Below are 20,275 nucleotides of genomic sequence, written 5' to 3'. Positions count from 1 at the left end.
AGTCTGCACCACTCAGGTAGACAGGCAGAGAGATAGGCACACAGAGACACTCTAGGCTGCATCTCCCAGGTAGACAGGCAGAGAGATAGGCACACAGAGACACTCTAGACTGCACTCTCATGTAGACAGGCACACAGAGACACTCAAGGCAGCTATCCCGAGGTAGATAGGCACACAGAGACACACTAGGCTGCATCTCCCAGGTAGACAGCACACAGAGACACTCTAGGCTGCACTCCCCAGGTAGACAGGCAGAGAGATAGGCACACAGAGACACTCAAGGCTGCACTCCCGAGGTAGATAGGCACACAGAGACACTCAAGGCTGCACTCCCGAGGTAGATAGGCACACAGAGACACTCTAGGCTGCCCTTCCCAGGTACATAGGCACACAGAGACACTCTAGGCTGCATCACCCAGGTAGACAGGCACAGCGATAGGCACACAGAGACACACAAGGCTGCCCTTCCCAGGGAGATAGGCACACAGAGACACTCTAGGCTGCATCTCCCAGGTAGACAGGCAGAGAGATAGGCACACAGAGACACTCTAGGCTGCACTCCCCAGGTAGACAGGCACAGAGATAGGCACACAGAGACACTCTAGGCTGCCCTTCCCAGGGAGATAGGCACACAGAGACACTCTAGGCTGCATCTCCCAGGTAGACAGGCAGAGAGATAGGCACACAGAGACACTCTAGGCTGCACTCCCCAGGTAGACAGGCACAGAGATAGGCACACAGAGACACTCTAGGCTGCCCTTCCCAGGGAGATAGGCACACAGAGACACTCTAGGCTGCATCTCCCAGGTAGACAGGCAGAGAGATAGGCACACAGAGACACTCTAGGCTGCACTCCCCAGGTAGACAGGCACAGAGATAGGCACAAAGAGACACTCAAGGCTGCACTCCCCAGGTAGATAGGCACACAGAGACACTCAAGGCTGCCCTTCCCAGGTAGATAGGCACACAGAGACACTCTAGTCTGCACCACTCAGGTAGACAGGCAGAGAGATAGGCACACAGAGACACTCTAGGCTGCATCTCCCAGGTAGACAGGCAGGGAAATAGACAGGGAGATAGGCACACAGAGACACTCTAGGCTGCACTCCCCAGGTAGACAGGCACAGAGATAGGCACACAGAGACACTCTAGGCTGCATCTCCCAGGTAGACAGGCAGAGAGATAGGCACACAGAGACACTCTAGGCTGCACTCCCCAGGTAGACAGGCACAGAGATAGGCACACAGAGACACTCTAGGCTGCATCTCCCAGGTAGACAGGCAGAGAGATAGGCACACAGAGACACTCTAGGCTGCACTCCCATGTAGACAGGCACACAGAGACACTCAAGGCAGCTATCCCGAGGTAGATAGGCACACAGAGACACTCTAGGCTGCACTCCCCAGGTAGACAGGCAGGGAAATAGACAGGGAGATAGGCACACAGAGACACTCTAGGCTGCACTCCCCAGGTAGACAGGCAGGGAAATAGACAGGGAGATAGGCACACAGAGACACTCAAGGCTGCCCTTCCCAGGTAGATAGGCAGTGAGATAGGCACACAGAGACACTCTAGGCTGCATCTCCCAGGTAGACAGGCACACAGAGACACTCTAGTCTGCACCACTCAGGTAGACAGGCAGAGAGATAGGCACACAGAGACACTCTAGGCTGCACTCCCCAGGTAGACAGGCACAGAGATAGGCACACAGAGACACTCTAGGCTGCATCTCCCAGGTAGACAGGCAGAGAGATAGGCACACAGAGACACTCTAGGCTGCACTCCCCAGGTAGACAGGCAGGGAAATAGACAGGGAGATAGGCACACAGAGACACTCTAGGCTGCACTCCCCAGGTAGACAGGCACAGAGATAGGCACACAGAGACACACAAGGCTGCCCTTCCCAGGGAGATAGGCACACAGAGACACTCTAGGCTGCACCACTCAGGTAGACAGGCAGAGAGATAGGCACACAGAGACACTCTAGACTGCACTCCCCAGGTAGACAGGCAGAGAGATAGGCACACAGAGACACTCTAGACTGCACTCTCATGTAGACAGGCACACAGAGACACTCAAGGCAGCTATCCCGAGGTAGATAGGCACACAGAGACACTCTAGGCTGCATCACCCAGGTAGACAGGCACAGAGATAGGCACACAGAGACACTCTAGGCTGCATCTCCCAGGTAGACAGGCAGAGAGATAGGCAGAAATAGAGACTCTAGGCTTCAATACCCAGGTACATAGGCACACAGAGACACTCTAGGCTGCCCTTCCCAGGTAGACAGGGAGAGAGATAGGCACACAGAGACAGTCTACGCTGCACTCCCCAGGTAGACAGGCAGGGAAATAGACAGGGAGATAGGCACACAGAGACACTCTAGGCTGCACTCCCCAGGTAGACAGGCACAGAGATAGGCACACAGAGACACTCTAGGCTGCATCTCCCAGGTAGACAGGCAGAGAGATAGGCACACAGAGACACTCTAGGCTGCATCTCCCAGGTAGACAGGCAGAGAGATAGGCACACAGAGACACTCTAGGCTGCATCTCCCAGGTAGACAGGCACACAGGGACACTCTAGGCTGCCCTTCCCAGGTAGATAGGCACACAGAGACACTCTAGGCTGCCCTTCCCAGGTAGATAGGCACACAGAGACATTCAAGGCTGCACTCCTGAGGTAGATAGGCACACAGGGACAGTCTAGGCTGCACTCCCCAGGTAGACAGGCACAGATATAGGCACACGGAGACACTCTATGCTGCACTCCCGAGGTAGATAGGCAAAGAGACACACCAGGCTGCCCTTCCCAGGTAGACAGGGAGAGAGATAGGCACACAGAGACACTCAAGGCTGCACTCCCCAGGTAGACAGGCACACAGAGACACTCAAGGCTGCACTCCCCAGGTAGACAGGCAGGGAAATAGACAGGGAGATAGGCACACAGAGACACTCAAGGCTGCACTCCCCAGGTAGACAGGCAGAGAGATAGGCACACAGAGACACTCTACGCTGCACTCCCGAGGTAGATAGGCACACAGAGACACTCTAGGCTGCACTCCCCAGGTAGACAGGCAGGGAAATAGACAGGGAGATAGGCACACAGAGACACTCAAGGCTGCACTCCCGAGGTAGATAGGCACACAGAGACACTCTAGGCTGCACTCCTGAGGTAGATAGGCACACAGGGACACTCTAGGCTGCACTCCCCAGGTAGACAGGCAGGGAAATAGACAGGGAGATAGGCACACAGAGACACTCAAGGCTGCACTCCCCAGGTAGACAGGCAGAGAGATAGGCACACAGAGACACTCTAGGCTGCATCTCCCAGGTAGACAGGCAGAGAGATAGGCAGAAATAGAGACTCTAGGCTTCAATACCCAGGTACATAGGCACACAGAGACACTCTAGGCTGCCCTTCCCAGGTAGACAGGGAGAGAGATAGGCACACAGAGACAGTCTACGCTGCACTCCCCAGGTAGACAGGCACAGAGATAGGCACACAGAGACACTCTAGGCTGCACTCCCCAGGTAGACAGGCAGAGAGATAGGCACACACAGACACTCAAGGCTGCACTCCCTTGGTAGACAGGCAGGGAAATAGACAGGGAGATAGGCACACAGAGACACTCAAGGCTGCCCTTCCCAGGTAGATAGGCAGTGAGATAGGCACACAGAGACACTCTAGGCTGCCCTTCCCAGGTAGACAGGGAGAGAGATAGGCACACAGAGACAGTCTACGCTGCACTCCCCAGGTAGACAGGCACAGAGATAGGCAGACAGAGACACTCTAGGCTGCATCTCCCAGGTAGACAGGCACACAGAGACACTCTAGGCTGCCCTTCCCAGGGAGATAGGCACACAGAGACACTCTAGGCTGCACTCCCGAGGGTGACAGGCAGGGAAACAGACAGGGAGATAGGCACACAAAGACACTCTAGGCTGCACTCCCCAGGTAGATAGGCACAAAGAGACAAACTATGCTGCACTCCCGAGGTAGATAGGCACACAGAGACACTCTAGGCTGCATCCTTACATTCTCCCTGGGAACATCCAACTCTCAGACAATATGGAGAGAAAACAAAACAATTGTTCTTATTTTCTCTATTTATCAACAGTAAAACTTTTAAGGATTCTACAACTACCTTGACTATAAATGGATAAATGGTACCAAAACAAAATGAAATGAAAATCCCAAAGGATAAACAAAAAACCTAAAATAAATGCTAACATTTGGTCTTGGGATACATGTACCAATAACACATGAGACCACAAACCACCTATTATCATAGCAAGGTTGGCAGTACATGTACATAACCAAAGATCAACCATTTGTGCAAATCCAAACAGCTACTTGCAGCACACATTGTTCATCTTTCTCTTAAGCATGGGTTCATACCTGTAATCACATCACTTATCTAAAATGTCCCTCCAAGAACCTTGTTTTAAAAAAATGGGTAATATTTGAATTATTCCTAAAGACAACAATACAAGACAAACAAAACAAATGATGCACACAAATACTACCATCCAAAGAAACTAACAAACTTGTTCACAAAAATGGTTAATACCCGAACAACTATTTCCTCTCACAAATTGGCTTATTCCACAGAAAAATCCCAAATGGAGAAGACTAAAATTTCTGGCTGTACACACCAGAGTGACTTATCCTGCTGTAAGGAGCCCATGGGCCACCCGATGTTGATTCCATGCTCTACCTGCCAAGCACTAGGGCAGCTGGTGCCACTTCAGAGAATCCTAAAGGGAACATCCTCAGGACAAGTGGTCCTGGCAGCTTCGAGGGCTTCACCTGAAAATTCCCCAAGCGCGGCCAGTTGAACACGAGTAGCAAGACTCCAGGCTTCCTTCACCAAAACCTGTTACTGTGTCCAAACTCCTGCTTCACACTGGACAAGCCAATAACTCACCAAACGAGGTGTTGGGGCATGGAGTACCGACTTTAGTCTGCCATCCTCTGGGTCTGATGGACTTCCAAATAATGTCTTGGAAAATTATATTACTCAGATCAAAATTCAGGCTCCTTTTATACTAAAAAGAGGAAGGACTATTGTTGGCTGTTGCAAACTTCTTGCTGTACAAATTCTTTATTCCTGTAGCTGTCTACCTGGGTCAGGTCATAGTGCACCTCTAAAACCTCTACAAAGTAACATTTGTTTTCTTATTCTGCCACTTCTTATCTTTTACAAGTACAAAAGTGGTAATATTCTTAAACGTCAAAGCCTTAAGAATTGGCTCACCTGTATATTTCAGTCAAAAGGCAACATTCCTTTACAAAAGGTACAGAGCTAGCAAGAGTAACCCTAGGAAAGGGGACACCACAATACAGCCAAAGAAACAAATCTACTATACAGTCAGATTTGTTCTTTTCTATTACATATCCCTTCATTTCCCATTTCTGAGTTTACCTATATTTCCCCAAAATATCTTTGACTCAACTTATTTTTATGAGGCTATCAAATTCATCATTCTATCTCCTAGGGTACCTAAAAAGGTAACATTCAAAAGGTACTCTTAATCTAAAAATATTAAACTGATTAAAAGCAACATGTTTACATCATGATAAAGGACTCAATTTTCCAAGAAAACATAATACTTCTTATTATGTGTACACCTAACAACACTGCATCAAAATACATGAAGCAAAAAATAATAGACATGTGTTGCAGCCTCTGACTCAGTAATGAAAACATCTATCAGAAACAGACAGATCCAGCCGGCATAACATCAGTATGGACATAGATGAACTCACAGTAACAATCACCTGAATGTGAACAACTATAGACTACTTTATATGACAATAACAAAAAACCACACTCTTCTCAAGCTCAAACAGAACATTGACCAAGATAGACAACTTTATAGGTCATGAAACACAGTGTAACAAATCAACAACAGTAGAAATTGTACCATATCTACTTTCAGATCACAACAGAATTATACTACAAACCATTAACAGAAAAAAATGGAAAATTCAACAACATGTACAGATTAAATAACACATTTCTAAACAACATTAACTGGATATATCTCACAAAAGAACAAAGATCTAAAATCATTTAGAAACTGGAAAATAGTTAATTATATCTTATTATCTTCTGCTTATTTTAGATTTAAAGCAGAAACAAAAAAAAATTGAAACTATGAAGTGTAGACAAAGTCAACAAAACCAAAGACAGACTCCTTGAAAAAGACAATAAACTTTATAAGCCTGTGCCTAGGCTACGTACGAAGAAAACAGTAGACACAAATGACTCATACAGAAATCAAAGACAAGAATATCATCACTACAGCCACCAAAGATGACACTAGATAATACAGGAATACCATATACAGCTCTACACCCACAAAGTTGATACAAATAAACCAGTTTCTTGAAAACTACAATCTGTCAAATTTTATATAAGATGAAATAGATTAACAGCTAAAAGCCTATTCAAAGAAAGATATTGAATCAATAATTAATAACCACAACAGACAACAACCAGGTTCAGACAAATTCATTGGTGAATTCTACTAAACACTGAATAAACTTACATTACTTCTTTTTCAGAGGATAGAGGCAGACAGAATACTTCAAAACTCTACGAGTCCAAAATTACACTAATACCACAACCAGGTAAAGCTTTATAAGAAAATGAAGATTACACAGCATATCTCTCATAAACATAGATACAAAAATCCTTATCAAAATATTAACTAACAACATTCAAAAATATACAAAAACAATTATATACTAGGACCAAATAAGATTTATCCCAGGCATGGAAAGCTACATTCAACATTTAAAGATAAATTACTGTAATCCGTCATATCAACAAACTAAACAGAAAACAAAAAAAGATGATATAAATAAATCCAGAAAAAGAATGTGACAAAATCCATCAGCCATTATAATAACAGAACAAAACAAAACAAACAAAAGAACCTCTCAGTAAGGAAGGAAGAGAGAACAACTTCCTCAATTTGATAAGGCCTAAGTATGATGTTAGCTGTAAGTTTTTGTAATTGACAGTGAGAAACTCAAACCTTTTGCACTAAAATCAGGTACAAGAAAAGGATGTACCCCTAATTCATTTTCAACATCCTACTGGAAGTCCTAGATAATGCAGTAAGACAAGGAAACAACATAAAAGGTATACAGATTGGTAAGAAAATGGTCTTCGTTCACAGATAACATGATCTTTTATGTAGAAAATCTAGAAGAATCAACAATGACAAAATCCTACAATAAGCAATTACAGCAAGGTTGCATGATAGAAAATTCATATGCAAAGGTAAATCACTTTCTGTATACCAGCAATGAACAAGTAAAATTTGAAATTTAAAACACAATACCATTCTATGTCTGTGAGTCTATTTCTGTTTTCTATTTATGTTTTTTTTTCTTTTTTTAGATTCCACTTATGAACGATCTCATATGGTATTTCTCTTTCTCTTTCTCGCTTACTTCACTTAGAATGACATTCTCCAGGGCCATCCATGTTGCTGCAAAGGGCATTATGTTGTCGGTTTTTATGGCTGAGTAGGGGCCAAACAGTGGGAAAAGATAGACTGGGATTTCAAAATTGTACAATAGACAAACAAGACTGTACAGTATAGCACAGGGAAATATAGACAAGATCTTATGGTAGCTCAAAGAGAAAAAATGTGACAATGAATATATACATAATGTTTATGTATAACTGAAAAATTGTGCTCTACACTGCAATTTGGCACAACATTCTAAAATGATTATAAGTCAATAAAAAAAGTTCAAAAAAAAACCACAAGACCATTTTCATTAACACCATGAAAAATAAAACACATACATATAAATCTAACAAAATACGTATAAGATCTATGTGACAAAAACTAAAAAACTCTAATGAAATCAAAGCAAAATATTTAAGTGGAGATATTTTCCACATTCCTAAATAGGAAGATACAATATTGTATCAATTTATCACTACTGCCAAACTTGATCTATAGATTTGAAGCAATCCCAATCAAAATCTCACCAAGTATTTTGTGGATATTGTCAAACTAATTCTAGAATTTAAAGAAGAACAAAAGTGGAAGATTAACACTAACCAACTTCAACCTACAATATTCAAGACACTGCGATAATAATAAAATAGACAAATAATTCAACATAACAATAGAGCCCTAAAACAAACCCATATAAACATAGTCACCAAACCTTTAAAAACAAAGCAGAGGCAATAACACAGAGCAAAGGTACTCTTTTCAATGAACAGTACTACAACACCTAGACATCCAAATGGAAAAAAAAAAAAATGAAGCTACACATGGACCTATGTGTCACAAAAAATGAACTCAAAAAATATCATACATCTAAATGTAAAATATAAAATGCAAACATCCTAAACTAGAAAAGAAAGTAAAAAATCTAAATAATTCTTTGGCAATGACTTTTTAGATAGAACACCAAGGACACAATCCATGAAAAAAATCATCGATAACCTGGACTTCATTAAAATGAACACCTCTGGTTCTACAAAACACACTGTCAATGACATATGAGGACATACATAAGAATAGTGACAGACTGTGAGATAATACTCGCAAGCAGCACATCTGATAAAGGACGGTTATCCAAAATATATATACAACTCTTAAAACACAACAATAAAAAAACCCACACAATCCTATGAAAACGTGAGGCAAAGACATTAATGGACGCTTTACCAAAGAAGATATACAGACAGCAAGCATATCAACAGATATTCCATATCATATGTTATCACGGTAATTTAAACTAAAATAACAATGAGATATCACTTAAAATAGAAAGGCCAAAATCCAGGATACTGACAACACTGAATGCTGGTAAGGATGTGGAACAACTGAAGCTCTCATTCATTACTACGGAATACAAAAATAGTGTACCCAGTATGGAAAACAGCGTAGTACTTTCTTACCAAACTAAATATACTTTTCACCGATGACATAATAATCCTATTTCTTGTTGTGCACACAAAGCAACTGCAAACTTATTTCCACACAAAACATAAAGCACATGGATGTTTACAGTGGCTTCATTTTAACTACCAAAATTTGGAAGCAACCAAGATATCCTTCAGTAGTTAAATGGATACACAAAATATTTTAAATCCATTCAATGCTAAATAGAAACTATCAAGTCATGTAATAACATGAAGGAAATCTAAACACATAGAACTAAATGAAATAAGACAACTAGAAAATGCTGCATACTGTATGATTCCAAGTGTATCATATTCTAGAAGGAGCTAAACTATAGAAAAAGTAAAAAGATCAGTGGATGCCAAGGGTTATACAGGTGGAGCACAGAGAAATTCTAGAGAAGGGAAAATCCTCTGTATGATACTACAATACTAGAAACATGCCATACATTTATCCAAATCCATAGACTGTGCAACACCAAGAGTGAACCCTACCTGAAACTATGGACTTCACAAAATTCTGATGTGTTAATGTAAAGTTGGATATCTACCTTCATTAGTAAAAAACACTTAAAATACAAGTGTACAAATACTCCCAGGTAAAATATTAATAAGCACTGAAAAATAAGGTAAAGTTCATGGAAATGGATAGATCTATCTGGAACTAATAAAGCAACAAAAGCAAACATAAGAAACTTTAATTTACAAGGAAGACCTAAATCAACAGAATACATTGCTGGATAGGGATAGTCAGTATCAGAAGATGCTATACATAAAACATCCTAAAGATACCAACAAAAACCTACTAAAGCTCATCACTGAATTTAGCAAGGTTGCAGGATACAAAATTAATTACTTTCTGATAGTTCATTGTTACTATCAGAAATGCAACAGAAATACAACAGATCTCTGTATATTAAGGAAACGATCCCATTTACAATCCCATCAAAAACAATAAAATACTTAGGAATAAATCTTACTGAGGACGTGAAGGACCTGTACTCAGAAAACTACAAGACACTAATGAAAGACATCTTCAATAACATAATACAAACAGATGGAAAGATATATCACGTTGATACACTTCAAGAATTAATACTGTTAAAATGAAATGTCTTTCAGGACAGTTCCCCTGGCACTTTCACGGAACCATCCTGGTATTTCCTAACATTTGCACAAAATTTTCTTTTTAACAATAAACTGATACTGAAACATACAACAGAATATGATTCAGTTATAAAAAATAAAAAAAGGAATCTTGCTATTTGCCACCACCTGGATGGACTTAGATGGGATTACACTAAACTAAGGAAGTCACACAATAAAACACAAATACACTACCATTTCACTTATATGTAAAATCTAAGACAAAAAACACATTACCAAAGGTAGCAAAATATAAACTGAGTTACAGATACAGAGAACAAATAGGTTTTGCCAAAGAGTAGGAAGATGGGGCAGGTGAGAAGTAAGTGAGGGAAATCAAGAGTTATAACTTTACAGTGGAAAATAAACGGCATGGGTATAAAATGTGCACTATGGGGAATATAGTCAATAACTATGTAATATCTTTGTATCATGACATATTGTAACTAGATGGTGATCACTTTGAAATGTATAGAAATATTGAATTACTGTGTTCTGTAACGGAAACTAACACAGTTTCCAGGTCAATTATATGTCAAAACAAACTCACAAAAAAAGAGATTAGATTTGTAGGGGTGGAAGGAGGGAGGAACTGCATGAAGGTGGTCAAATGGTACAAAATTCTAGGTATAACATAAATAAATACTAGAGATAGAACTTATACCATTATAAATATAATTAACCCTGCTGTAAGGTATGTTTCAAAATTCCTGAAAGAGAAGATCTTAAAAGTTCTCATCACACCCTAAAAGCCATTATTATGTCTTTCTTCATAAGTATATAAGATGATAGATGTTAACTAAACTTACTGTGATAATCACTCCATGATGTAAGTCAAATCATTATGCTGTACACCTTAAACTTATACAGTACTATACATCAATTACATCCTAATAAAACTGGAAGAAACAACCCCCCCAGTAGGGTACTGGCATAAAAAGATACATAAACCAACGGAACAAAATCAAAAGCCAAGAAATAAACCCATGCATATATAGTTAACCTATATCTGACAATGGAGCCAAGATAAGTCAATGAAGATAAGATATTCTCTTTAATAAACGGTAGTGGGAAAATTGGATATTCACATGTAAAAGGTAGACCTCTATTTTACACCACTCACAAAAACTAATTCTAAATGGATTAAACACTTAAACATAAGACCTGAAACTACACAACTTCTAAAAGAAAACACAGCAAAAAAATCACTTTGACACAGCCTTCACAACGATTTTTTGATAATGGCATCTAAAACATAAGCAACAACAACAGTAAAAAACACAACACAATTACACTGCATAGCACAGGAAAATATATACAAGATCTTGTGGTGGCTCACAGTGAAAAAAAATGTGATAATGAAGATGTGTCTCTTCATGTATAACAGAAAAATTGTGCTCTATACTGGAATTTGACACAACACTGTAAAATGACTACAGCTGAATAAAAAAATGTTAAACAAAAAAACACAACAACTGAGACTACATCAAACTTAAAGCTTATACATGCTAAAATAAATGAAGAAAATAAAAAGATAAGCTAAGGAATGTGAAAAATATTTGAAAGTCATATATATCATAAAGGGCTAATATAAAACCAAAGAATTCACAAAACTCATTAGTAACAAAATCAAACAATCCAGTTAAAAGTTTGGGAAAGGGCCTAAATAGACATTTTTTCCAAAACATATGTACAGATGGCCAAAAGGGACATGAAAAGGTGCGCCACCTCGCTAACAGTCAGAGAAAGGCAAATGAAAACAATAACATATCAGCTTATGCCTATTAGAATAGCTACCATCAAAAAGACAAGAGACAAAATTTGGACATGTGAAGAAAAGAGAACATTTGTATCCTCTTGGTGGAATTGTGAAATTGTACAGCCATTATGAAAAACAGTATGGAAGTTTTCCAAAAAATTAAAAATAGAACTACCATATAATCCAACAATTGCACTTCTAGCTATATATTGGAAAGAAATGAAAGCACCATGTGAAAGAGACATGTTTCCCCTCTGTTCATGGCAGGATATGTATATGTGTGTGTGTGTGTATGTATAAATTATATTGTATCTTTATTATATGAAAGTATATATAATAAAATAATGAACACATATAATATAATGAAACAATATAATAAGATACTATTCAGCCATATAGAAGAAGAAAATCCTGTCATTTGCAACAATGTGGATAGACCTTGGGGCATTATGCTAGGTTACATAAGTTAGAGAAAGACAAGTACCATATGATCTCACTTATATGTAAAATCTAAAACAAACAAACCAAACTCAAAAAAAAGAAATCAGATTTGTGGTTTCCAGACATAGAGAGTGGAGAAATTGTATGAAGGTGGACAAAAGGCACAAATCTACAGTAACTACGTGGTATGTAATATACAATGTGATGATACTGATGACTATAGGTCACAGGGCTGGACAGTATATTGAAAGGTGCTGTTAGAAAAGATCCTGAAAGTTCTCATTTTCAGCAAAACATTATTTTTCAAAGTTTACAGGATGATGGATGTTAACAAAGCTTATTGTGATAATCATTTCACAATACGTGTAAGTCAAGTCCTTATGCTCTACAAGTTAAACTCCTGCAGTGCTAGACATCAATTATGTCTCAATAAAACTAAAAGATAATCATGTAGAGTAGACTATCTGCAACCTTGTAATATAAAATTGGCAAAACATGGAAAAATTTCATGCCAATTACTACTGAAATAAAGGTCAGTGACTTCACATAAAACTGGGCAAAGGCTCTAGTTGCTGATGATTCCCTATCTCCACAGCCATTCCTTGCAAACTATGTAACTAGCTCCTCCATCTCAGGCTAGGGGTAGACTGGCCAATCGCAGGCACTGACAGAAGACTGAGGACGGCAAGAGAGAAAGGATTCAAGATATTTCTCTGTCTTTATCCATCTCTGGCACTGTTTTCTCCTAGTAGTGGTGTCCCCATCATGATCTAAACTCCTGCTGCACAGCCCTGGCTTACACTGGGCTTGTACTACTAATATTCAGACTCATGGCCCAACAAACTGGGTACTTATCCTCAACGGCACTAAGAAGCAAGAAAATGCAAATAAAATTTTCAAATACAACTAGGTTGTTCTACAATCATGTTATCAAATGTTATTTAACACACATTAAATATTGTTAAAAAGGCCATGATACCCAAAGCAATCTACAGATTTAATACAATCCCTATCAAATTACCCAGGACATTTTTCACAGGACTAGAATAAATAATCCTAAAATTGATACAGAATAATAAAGGACCCAGAATTGCCAAACCAATACTAAAGAAAAATAACGAAGCTGGAGGACTAACCATCCCAAACTTCAGACAATACTACAGAACTACAGTAATCAAAACAATCAGACATATGGATCAATGGAACAGAATAAACAGCCCAGAAATAAATCCACACACTTATGGTCAATTAATATTTAGCAAAGGAGACAAGAGCATACAATGGAGTAAAGACAGTCTCTTCAGCAAATGGTGTAGGGAAAACTGGGTATTTGCATGTAAATCACGGAAGTTAGAACACTCCCTCACACCATTCACAAAAATTAACTCAAAATAGCTTAAAGACTTAAACATAACACAAGACACTATAAACCTCTTAGAAGAAAACAGACAAAACATTCTCTGACAGAAATCTTAGCAATACTCTCCTAGGGCAGTCTACCCAAGGAATAGAAATAAAAGCAAAAATTAAAAAAAAAAAAAGGACGTAATTTAACTTATACACTCTTGCACAGCAAAGGAAACCATAAGCAAAACAAAATGACAACCTACAAAATGAGAAAAAGTATCTGCAAAAGATGAGACTGACAAAACCCCAATCTCCAGAATATATAAACAGCTCATACAACATAAAACAAGAAAAAAAACGAAACACCCCAATCCAAAAATGGGCAAAAGACCTAAAACAGCCATTCTCCAATGAAGACATACAAATGGCCAACAAGAACATGAAAAAATGCTCAATATCACTAATTATCAGAGACAAAACTCCATAAATGATAAGAGCTGTAGAGGGTGTGCAGAAAAGGGAACCTCCTACACTGTTGGTGGGAATATAGTTTGGTGCAGCTGTTATGGAAAACAGTATGCCAATTCCTCAAAAAAATAAAAATAGACTTATGATATGATCCAGCAATCCCACTCCTGGGCATATATCCAGAGGGAACCTTAATGCACTCCAGTGTTCATAGCAGCACTATTTACAATAGCAAAGACCTGGAAACAGCCTAAATGTCCATCGACAGATGACTAGATAAAGTTGTGGTATATGTATACAATGGAATACTACACCACCATTAAAAAGAATAAAATAATACCATTTGCAGCAACATGGATGGACCTGGAGAAGGTCATTCTAAGTGAAGGAAGCCAAAAAGAGAAATAAATATACCATAAGATATCACTTATATATGGAATCAAAAAAACAAAGGCAAACAAATTTATATACAAAACAGAAAGAGACACACAGACATAGAAAACAAACTTACAGTTACCAACGGGAGAAAGGAGTAGGAAGGGATAAACTGGGAGTCTGAGATTTGCACGTACTAGCTAATATATATATATAATAGATAAACAACAAGTTCATACTGTGTAGCACAGGAAACTATATTCAATATTTTGAAGTAACTTATCGTAAAAAAGAATATGAAAAGGAATATATATATGTTCATGTAGGACTGAAGCATTAAGCTGTACACCAGAAGCTGACACATTGAAAACTGACTATACTTCTACATATATATAGACAGAGAGTCAGAGAGACAGAGAGAGAGAGAGAGCGAGCGCATACAAGCATTAAAGGCTCAACCAAAAAAAAAAAAAAAAAAACTGTTGGAATCAACTAAGAAATATAGTAATTTCTCATATAGAAACTTTGAGATATAGAATGGTTTACTTTCACAGGGGAAAAAAAGGTAAAGCCCCACAAAATTGAGAACACATTTTTAATATTTACAGAGAATATCTCCATCATTTGGACAGTGGCTTTGTTTTCCGTTTTATTCGGTTTGTTTGTTTCTAGCCGTCACTTAACGAAGAGTTTCTATCACCGTGCTGTTATCCTTACAAGACATTTTTACCTCTCCAAAATTTCCATAAGATATTTGGTTCATGCCAAAAGATCTTTGACATCTGATCCTATCTAAAACATAATCATATTGATCCATACCAAATGGTTTTGGAGAAGACCAAATATCAAGGACATTTTGGCACTGACCAAACGTCCTTTGGAAAGGACCAAAACGTCTGCTCACCCTTGTTATAAATTTGACTCACACTGAATTGGTCTGAAGGATTCTAAGCAAATCAAAGTTATTATATTTGACTTTCAGTATCAGAGTATGCGTTCACTGGACCTACTAATCAGTTATAATGCTGTTAAACGTACTGCCATCAGCACTCTGGGGAGACAGGAAACCCTAATTTGTGGTATTTGCAGTAACTGCAGTACTCTCATTATGGTGTACGTTTTGTAGACAAAGTAGTGAAGAGATACTCATAAAACTACCAGCCAGTCTCAAAGCTAAGCTTTAAAACCTTGTAAATTTTTTATGGAAGAAAAGCTTGACATCAACTGTCTCACGCAGAAAGAATATTAGAGATCAGCTATTACATAATACCACTCATAGAGAATTCAAGTCTTACGACAAATGAAAATGGACACACGTAAAGGCAATTTATATTCTCTAAAGCCAATTATCACCTTATCTCCTAATATACTTATTTACCCCTTTCCTAACTTGTAGACTCATTTATAACTTCAAAAGTTCTGTATATTATATTGTAATTTCAACTTAACCTGCATCCTTTTACTTTCATATTACTAAGTTGATTAAAAGCATTTACAATCTAATGCTATGAAATGTGATTAGTAATGTCATATTTCTTAAAGTTATTTTGTCAACACTTGGCACACTGAATCTAATCTGATCAAGTTATAGATAATATTACCTTGTTTACAAATCTGATTTACGGTAATTGGCATAAAACTATAACTCGACTTTAATAATTTATCTATCAATTGGAGACATAGCAGATCATTTCATTTAATTATATCCTTTCAAAAAAGTAGATATGAAGAAATTTTAAAAACGCTGCTTCGCACTTCAGGCAACTGTAAGATACTTTAAACATCACTCATTCATTTGTTACTGAAAGCTGCTACTCTTCGGATGGGAGTACCTTTAGTGTGAATCCTCTACATAAAATGGGTAACTATATTCTTTGAGAAATCTACCTTTAGATATAGTGTATTCCAGTCCTGTAATTCTTTTTCTTTTCTTCCAAGTAAAAGATCTGTTATCACTAGATCACTATAGATTAAGACTGATTGCGTGTGTCACACCCTTTCCATGTTTCCCCCCCCCAAAAAAATTGTAAATAATTGGACAGTAGTTATTATTAAAATTATCCTCTAAATTAGTTTCTTTTACAAGATACTCCAAGGCACTGCCAATACAAATGCAGTCTTAGAATCAAAATCTCAACTGTGTGGCTGTAAAAACCTTTGTTAAGAACTGAGAAAAATTTAAGAGTATGCCTCATTGAAACATTCTTCTAGACAACCAGGCTTCTAACACTCAGTCCAAGGTACAAAGAGGGCTTTTTCAAAGAAATTTCCAGCTCTTTAGTCTCATAGAATGGACTCAAATTTTATACTCAGGAAGGCCACAAAGTTTCTAAGCCTGTACTGAAAGGAACACTGATCACTCAAAATTAAAACAAGTCTTTGAGACCCCAAATTCTAGCAAGTAGGACACAGCCTAAGAAAGCTGCTCACCTGCATACACGGGGTAGATTTTAGGGCCAAGGATGACCCATTTGGGAGAGATGGGAGCACAGAGGGTAAAGGCAAGAGGCATGCACAATCCATCCAAGAAAGTCATAAGGACTCCTAACCAAGGGACAGGCATGTGCCCAGGTAAATTTCAAGATTTCTGTGGACCAGTGACTACTATGTGCTTCCCTCTTTTTGCAAATGAGAGTCTTCATTGTACTGTCCTCATCTCACCGTGGTATATTGTGTTTGTGGCAGTCAAGTAACTTGACTATGACAGAGTCTATAGCTTTGCATATCAGGAAGGACCTGATGCACTTCATCTCAACCTGGACTTGACTAGATAACAAGATGCTGAACTCTGAGCCTGATGCAATAACGGGATGACACTTCGCAGTTCCTGGGGAGTGCTGAGGGTATCTTGCATGCAAGACAAATTTACATAATTTGTAGCTGCTCTAAAGACGGCCCGTTTTTATTCTTCTTCCCATCAGTATGTGGACTTTATTCCCTTTCCTCTTGAATCTGCATTACCCCTGTGACAGCTTAACAAACAGAATGTACTGAAAGTGACAGTGTACCAATCACAGATAGACTTTTTAAAGAGAACTTATAGGGTGGTCTACTTCCTCCCTCTAGGATTTCTCACTCTTGGAAGACTACTTCTGGGAACTCAGTCATCACGCTGTGCAGTGCCCACGACAAATGTACGGGACACCTCCTGATGTTCCAACTGTCAGTCTCAGATGAGCTCCCAGCCACCAGCCTGCATCAGATACTGACCATGTGAACCGGCCATCTTGGCCGTCCAGAACAACTGATCCCACACATGATGCGACCAAAGTTGACATTATCAGGTAAGAAAGCCATGTAGCTTAACACAGTCAACACCAAGACCAGCGAGCAATAATAAAACAGTTGTTGTTTTAGGCTACTAAATTCTGGAGTGGCTTGTTATGAGACAGTAAGTAACTGAAATAGGGGGTGTCCGTGTGTGGGCGGGAATAAAGGCATGAGAACGGAAGAGACTTAACAGGCGAGAAAGTTACATGAAAGAAAAGAGGCTGACAAGAGAATCCTGGGACTTCAGAACTGCTACGCAGAAGAACAGAAGACGGCAACAGAATCTGTGAAACATGTTCATAAAGGTAGAAGGGAACAGAGGAGATTGGGAGTGACCTCTAAGCCAGTGGAAGAGACAGGAGCCACAGAGGTTAGTGCTAATGAGAAATCAAATAAGATACAGCTGGTAATTGCTTGTTACATTTAATGACATGGAAGTCAGAGGTGGTCTTAGCAAAAATAGATCGGCAAACTGACAGGGAAGAAGCCAGACTGGTAGAGGTAGAGGTAGTTGAAGAATAAACAGTAAATGAATAGAGAAAAAATGTATGTAAAGGTTGAAATTACCTGTATCTGCTGATGAAAAGGAAAACAGTACACAAGTCAGGGTGAGAGAAAAATATTTTACTCTTTCCAGAAAGGATCCTCAAACAACAATACATCCATTTAGGCACTGTCTATGCCCATTGTCCAAACACACAACAACCTCAAAAGAACATTTGCTACAAAGCAGATTTTGTAATAACTTAGCTGTATTATGGATCCAAAGGAAATTATTTACTGACATATTAAATGACCGTGTTAAAAATCACATAATGAAATCAACAGTGGATATTTAACCTTAAGATTTTATAGCTCTAAAAGACTAACTTTTAAAAATTTAGGAAAATTCGTTCTTCTAAAATAAACTGCAATTTATCTTTTGAGTAGACCATCCCTTTTTAGGGAAGGAATTACTCGAGTAATACTCAAAACTGTGAAAAAAGTCTACTTACTGCTATGAAATAAAATACAGAAAATCATTTAGCTTGACAGACTTCTGAGGAAAATTGTGGGTACCTAACACTGTGGGTAAAGTTAGATAATGCCCTTCCCATACGTATGTCTATCTGTACATGAATTTACACACATGCATAAGCATCTTCGGACAGCTGCATAGCTTACACCCTGGTTCTTATTCTGGGTGTTTCATAGTTATCAACATGTCTCTGAAAGAATGAGTTGTTGTGTTCAAGTAAGAGTAAAGAGTAGCAAACACAAATGGCACTGAAAGAGAATACAAGAAAGGGAAGGCTCTGGACAAGTGACTTGGGAAAGAGAATACAAGAACGGGCGGTTAGAGGAATTTCCTGAGAGCAGCATGTGGCTTGATTCAAAAAGCCATCTTGATCCAGATATACTGGCAGTAGAGGAAGCGATCTTGGGGCAACTACTACGAGGGTGTAATGTGAAAGATAAAATTATACGAAAAATCGGTTAAGTCATTCTTCAGGATAGAGGCAGTCTTCTGAGAGAACTCCTCACAAAAAAAGATGCACCCTCCCCTGCTCCCTGAGATTCTTTGCAGTCTCAAGAAATCAGTAGCCTTGATCGGGGAACTTGGGTGAGTCAGGTCACTGACCCACTTTATTTTCCCTACATCCCTTGTCTATTCTGGGGTGTAAATGACTGCCTAATTGACACTCTTCCCTTGGTCAAAATTGTCTTTGCTGACCCATTCTCTCCTTAACTTAGTCTTACAGGAAATTAGCAAAAAGGGGGTTTTCATCCTGTTCTCTTCCCTCTTCCAGATCTTGGAACTTTTCATTTTCAGGAAGCTGAAGAATGAGTTAAATAAAATTCTAAGAGCAGTTAACAAGACCACATAAGATACTCTGTTTCTAAGATCATCTTATGATGCAAAACCACAAACCAGAACAAAATTTTTTGTAATATTTAAGCAATCTGCTCAATTCCACCTGTTGCAGTTGAAGGAAAGTAAGGACAGGGAACAGGGACAAAGTAATTCTTTCAATCAATCAAATGTCACTTCTTTGATTTCTAGCCCAAGCAGAGCAAATCAGGAAGCTTCCATAAGCTCAACGAGCCTCCCAAATATGCCTTTGTGCTAGCTCAGCTCTTGCCAGTTGCCACCCTCTCTAAGCATCCTATTTTGACAATAATCCTAAGTGCTTTCAAAGTTTTACTACTACATACATTAAAAACTATATGCTAGACAGTAGTTTTTCAACAAGTGCTAAAAGATACTAGTTTTGTGCCCTGATTGTTAACATGGATCAAACACAACAAATTAAAACACACACACACGCAAACAACTGCAATACCAAAAATGCCATCTGGCTTACTTAGCACCAAGTCACCAATACTGAGAGAACATTTCAACGTATTAACCAAATGCCCTCAAATTAAAATAAAACCAACCAATTTCCAAATTGTTGAAGGTGTATAATTATACCAGTACTCCTCAACTGGAAAGGATTTTGTCTCCCATGGGGCATTTGTCTGAAGACGGTTTTGTCTGT

General features: G+C 39.0%; 2 long non-coding RNA genes across 4 annotated transcripts in view; one reads left to right on the top strand and one right to left on the bottom strand.

Moving 5' to 3' along the window:
• LOC135321689 (uncharacterized) overlaps positions 1–18,541 on the top strand; it is a 688,254-nt gene extending 669,713 nt beyond the window's left edge. For both annotated transcript variants that reach the window (XR_010381667.1, XR_010381666.1), the window contains exon 5: positions 17,550–18,541. This is a non-coding gene — a long non-coding RNA (uncharacterized LOC135321689). The remainder of the gene's footprint in view (positions 1–17,549) is intronic.
• The window catches only part of LOC135321690 (uncharacterized), a 550,688-nt gene that overhangs the window by 419,788 nt on the left and 110,625 nt on the right, over positions 1–20,275 (bottom strand). The gene's annotated exons all lie outside the window — the stretch shown is intronic.

The sequence above is a fragment of the Camelus dromedarius genome, chromosome 7 (assembly GCF_036321535.1).
Source record: "Camelus dromedarius isolate mCamDro1 chromosome 7, mCamDro1.pat, whole genome shotgun sequence".
Lineage (NCBI taxonomy): Eukaryota > Metazoa > Chordata > Mammalia > Artiodactyla > Camelidae > Camelus > Camelus dromedarius.
Note: the sequence above shows the minus strand (reverse complement) of the source record. Positions and strands in the feature narration are given on the sequence as shown.